General features: G+C 43.2%; 1 protein-coding gene across 5 annotated transcripts in view; it reads left to right on the top strand.

Annotated features, from left to right (window-relative positions):
• ankrd6b (ankyrin repeat domain 6b) overlaps positions 1 to 5639 on the top strand; it is a 32073-nt gene that overhangs the window by 1092 nt on the left and 25342 nt on the right. The gene's annotated exons all lie outside the window — the stretch shown is intronic.

Raw genomic sequence — 5639 nt, 5'->3', positions numbered from 1 at the left:
GTTGGGGGGGGGGGGTTAGTGCACGGAAGCACAGAAGGGAGGGGGAGGGGACGGGATGGGGAGAAGGAAGGGGCGAGCTCTTCTCATTTTGTTTGAAAATACTTTGAACGTCAACAAGAAGTAACGTCACCCAACAGAGCTTAGAGCACCTTTAACAATTATGAACAGATATGAGCTGATTGGGAGAAGCGGGTCAGTAATGTGTTCTAATGATAATAGCACATAACACTCACTGGGAGCCCGAAGGCCGAAGCACTGTAGATGAAGTGCACATTTATTTGAATGGGATTTGTTTCCAAGGCTCCAGTGTCTTCAGGTGACGTCAGCGTCCACGCAGCCTGGAGGGATACTCACTAATACCAGGACTCTTTTCTTTTTAGAGCGACTTCCTCCACTCAAGATGAACCTAATGAGACAATGTGGAGGTGGAGTTTTCTGACACCTTTAGAATAATATAGACTGACAATAACAGATAGCTACCTGAAACAAAGCCTTAAACACATAGTATCCCCCAGTTCTCAGAGGTTGTACAGTATTAAATGGACCTCCCTGCCTGCTAAATGTCCCAATCTTTCAACACAACTAGTTTGTATGATGCAGGTTTTCTATAGTCTCCAAACCTGTCAGAGTAAAGAGTAGTATGTAAAGTAGTCTCGCCTCCCCAGAGCTGCAGAGGAAGGTCTGGCTAGTCCACACAGCATTCCTGGATGGGAGAAAACATGCTCCGATTTATTGGCATTTCTTTAAACCAATCACAATCGTCTTGGGTGGTGCTAAGCTCCGGACAGAGCCACGGTGCCTCTGCTAATTAGTCTCAGGAAGGAACTTGTTTTGGTGGAACACGTGTACATTCAAAAGTAGTTTTAGTCTTGCAACAGAAAACTCAGATTGGACAGATATTCTAGCTAGCTGTCTGGATTTACCCTGCAGAGATCTGAGGAGCAGTTAACCATAGTCCTCAGAAATCAAACACAGTTCAAAGAAAGCCCTAGGCTATAGATATCCGGCGTAAATGAGTTAAAATCCTTTTTTCTAACGGTAACAGAACAATCCTGGAAGTGGAATTTGGTGAATATAGACTGCATGTAAAGTGAGCACAGTAAATGAAACCAGAACTTGAAAGAACAGGTAACTTTATCTCTGATGACACCATCAGGGTTATTCCTCCAGAGCCACAGAAGACTTCATGCAACTGTTCTCACAGCAGGCTGAGTAGCACCCCTCTTGCTGACTAAATTAACTTTAATACTTTAATATGTTAATAAAATATGTGGCGTGGCCAGAGCAGCAGAACTTACGACAGCAACAGAAACAGCACTGTGAAATAATGGCATTATCATCCTGGTCTCCACAAACTACTGATTTCATGTGGGGCTATTGTCATTGTAGATTAATGTGTTGATGGTTTTTAGGATGAATGGATTAGTTGTTTGGTCTCTAAAGTGTTAGCAAATGGTAAAAAATGTGGATCAGTGTTCCCCAAAGCCCAAGAAAATATCCTCAAATGTCTTGTTTTGTCCACAACTCAAAGATATTCAGTTTGCTTTATACAGCCAGCCAGACCCTTACTGTATATACATTAATAATATAGGTCTGGTACTTTGGGGGTTAATCTGGTCCTTTGATGTACGTCCTTCATTGCTGGCTGGAGAGCATTAGGTCATGAATGAGTTCTCTGAATGTAAGATTCCCCTGCTAACTGTCAATCTCTTGCATATGATCCAAGTCTTTTGCTAGCTCAGTATAATCCTCAGGGTATTTTACTGCAGGTAAAACATAAACACACTTACGTCTGCTTCTGTGTTTGAACAAATTAAGTTAATTCAAGGCAACTGTAATTCAAAGCAAAATGACAGGAGCTTATTCACTAAAGACACAGTCCTTTTAGGATCAAATCCACGCCAGCGTTTGAGGTTATAGTAAGATCTGGATGCTGTATTGGCCAAGCTTTAAAACACAAACACAAAAGGGCTTACAGAAGCTAAGCAACTCTCCGGGTCATATTTTAGGTCAAGTCTGAGATGATACCCAGTTGTACAATGTTGCTGCCCCATTACAGGCCTGACTGCTTTTCCCTCAATATCTCACCCCTGGAGGGAGTCAGATATTGGAGCTGTCCTCGCCGGCTTTCTCACTTGGAGTATTGAAGCTCTGACAGACAGGGGTCACTGGGGGTTAGCAAGTGGGTTAACTGTGTCCTAGTGTCGCAGTGAAGAGAAGAAACTAGAAAATATTCACATTTAACAAGCTGACTCATCACACAAGTTTAATTTGTTTCCACTAAAAATGACCCAAACCTATTAACCATCTCATTTAATAGCTGACAACTAATGGATGGATCTTTGCAGCTCCAGCTGTAAGATTAAGTTATGATGATTCATCCATCTTTCCTGATTTAGTCATTCCTCTTTGGCCTACGGTCTACCGTTTCCTGCTGCATGTGAAGCCTGTGAATGCACCACGCAGTTAGAATGTCCCTGGGGAGCGGATAGCACTAGGTCAGAGGTCACCAGGTGTGTAATGGCCACATAATGAGGCTTAATGGGCCATAGGGCCACAGGGCACTGCATGAGAGGCAATTATTACATTTGTCTGTCAGATGGTGAGAAGATGCTTGTTGTATTGAGTAAGGATGCTGAGATCTGTTAATTCCCATGATGCTTTGTGAGTGAAAATCAATGTTAAATGTTAAAATGTCACATTAGTTTAACCTTTACAATATATGAAACCTATGAAATTAATGCTGTGTTAAGGAATCAGATTTCCACTTTAAAGCCAGCCTCATGTGCTGGTGTAATAGGATAGATTTGGGGGGGGGGGGGGCACTGGAGGTGCAAATGAAAGAAAAGGAGCTTTCTTTAGTATTTTGCGTTGCCTTGCAGGGGCTTTAGATCCAACTGAAGCCTTTAGTGGTAGCTTGAAACAATTACGTGTACAGCCATGAACACTCCCTTGCTCTTTCTCCCACAATGCATCAGCTGTCAAGGTTAAATAAGTATTGATGTATGGTCACTTTTTTCAAGAACAATGTAAAAAGAGACAAAAGGCTGGTACAGCGCAAAGAGCCTGTACTTTATAGAGGGAGGAAGGGGAGGGGATGCTCTGCCCTCCAGCTGTCACTCAGCTCTCTCCAGCTGATGAGATGAGATGGGACACCCAGGGCAGCTACACCCCCCCCCCCGCCTGTCATGTACCGTGGGAGACAAACAGAGAAAGACACTAATAATAATGTTTGTCTGCTTATCTCTTTTCCTGTTGGTATATTATTTCAGATAGGAACGATTGCCAGATCTACATAAGTAGTTCTACTGTAACAAAGTGGGAGGGCCCATGTGAGTTAGTACCCCTGACGACCACAGGTGGTCTCACATTGGTGTTGTGGTAATTGCTAGTCAATGGGTGGGGGAGTCATTGTAAGGTCCCAGTCAAAGGGTGGAGACTCTCTCTGCGGAGCACGGGGGGCCTTTTCTGCTTCATGCTCCTGGACAATGAAGCCGGGCCCGGGAGGTGATTAGGGCTACCAGACTGGCATGGCTCCTTAACCTCCGAGGCTTTGGGGGGGTTCTTTGTTGCACTGCAACACAGGCCTACTTAACCAAGTGTTTCTTGTACTTAGTACTGTAATACTATAAACAATGTGTGTGATTGTTAGTAGAGATGCTCAGGCTTAGTAAACATGTACAGTGGTATTTTTATAATGTAGCGTTTTCTATGTGTGTTGGCCTATAGTTTGATGACCCTGACTACGTCATTTGATTTTGCTGGTCAGTCCTCAAGAAATGTAAAGGGAAAGTCACCTTTAATGACAGGTAAACTATAATTATTTGATGATATTTTAACAGCTGGCCAAGTTTTTAATATTTTCACGCCGTTGGACAGGTGCAAAACCCTGAGCTGGTATCGTACAGGAACTTTGATAAGATGTTCTCGTTGTACCAGGAACACCAGTGTTGGCAGACGCCACACATCATCCTGACCATGAGGCTACTCTGAGTTTCCCTGGGAACTTTTGCTTCACAAGGCCATTTGCACAGCATTAACTCATCCTTGATAGTATAATGTGAATAATGGAAAGAACTGGGAAACAACTTTTTTCAAAATCTGGAAGTCTCATCCCCGTTTATATAGCTACCAAATTCACCACAAACTTGCAGCTTTTCGCCTCTTTGTGTTGACTTTGTATGTGTATGCAGTGCCAAATATGCGTGAAAAGGGGGCGTGATCACGCCATTAGTCTTGTTTAGGTTCACCTCTGTACTGGTTGTTAGGGGTCCAAGCCTGAGGGGCTGGGAACTGCAGTAGCAAAGCCACTCAGTTCATACAGCAGGACTTTGGAACCCTATTGCTTTTCTAAGGATTTCCCTCCACATTATATAATCAATGTTTATTTGATTTGTCTAAAAACCCAATGCATTTCAATAGAAAATGTGCTATTGCAATATCTCTGCCACAGTAAATGCTATCAACACCAAACCTTTGATGATTGTTTGGCATACCGTTCTGTACCAAAGCTGGTAGAAATAGGCCATAAGGTGACGCTATAATCAACGTAGACCATTTTGGGCCATTTTATCCCTTCTGAGGTTGAGTGCGTCGTATATGACGCCACTATATATATGTCCTATTACAGTTTGGGAGTTATAGGGCCAAAACGCGTTTTTTCTGTTTTATCGCCAAATAGTGGTGGAAATGGACAAATTGTTGCGTCTGAGGTCTTTGCTGAGTTTTGGCCCAGTTCCAAAAGTGGCACCCCCCCACCATGTATGGTTTAATTCAATTCAATTTTATTTATAGTATCAATTCATAACAAGAGTTATCTCAAGACACTTTACAGATAGACCACACTCCATAATTTACAAGGACCCAACAGTTCTAGTAGTCTCCTCCAGAGCAAGCAACAGTGCAACAGTGGCGAGGAAAAACTTCCTTTAAGGCAGAAACCTCGGACAGACCCAGGCTCATGGTAGGCGGTGTCTGACGACCGGTTGGGGTTAGAATGAAGAGTGGAAATAACAAAAATAGAAAGAAATAGTAGTTGGTAGCAGTTCTTTGTAGTAGTTTGTGGCATGGCAGGACGCTGTCCAGCATTACAAGGCACAACAGGACGTAGCAGGACGTAGCTGGGCACCGCAGAGTGTAGCAGATGAACATGGCATCACAGAACGTGGAGCGGGACCAAGGCGACAGCTGCTACTCTGATTTTGGAGCCTCCCTGATCCAAGGGAACATGCTGGGGAAAAAAGAACATAAGGACTCCGGGGAATGACTCCCCAGAGCTAGGTTAGTTACTAGCATTTCTGGGACATGGATGCACATACATGAAAAGATAGAAAGATAGAGGAGAGAGGAGCTCAGTGTATCAAAAGAAGTCCCCAGCTATCTAAAACTATTACAGCAAAACCAAGAGAGACATTTATTATATTCTTGATTATATGATAGATAAATCTGACACTCCTGCCGGTCAGTCTGCAACTCCTCACTCCCTTACAATATTCAATTATATGCCCTAACTATAAGCTTTATCAAAGCATAACCAGGAGAGACAAGGTAAAGAGAGGAGTCTTGGACAGGCTAGAACTCTCCCCAACCGGATCGGGCTGTATGCCAAGTCTCCCTTTAGTTTTATTACATTCTTGATT

This window comes from Etheostoma cragini, chromosome 18, assembly GCF_013103735.1.
Source record: "Etheostoma cragini isolate CJK2018 chromosome 18, CSU_Ecrag_1.0, whole genome shotgun sequence".
NCBI lineage: Eukaryota > Metazoa > Chordata > Actinopteri > Perciformes > Percidae > Etheostoma > Etheostoma cragini.
Note: the sequence above shows the minus strand (reverse complement) of the source record. Positions and strands in the feature narration are given on the sequence as shown.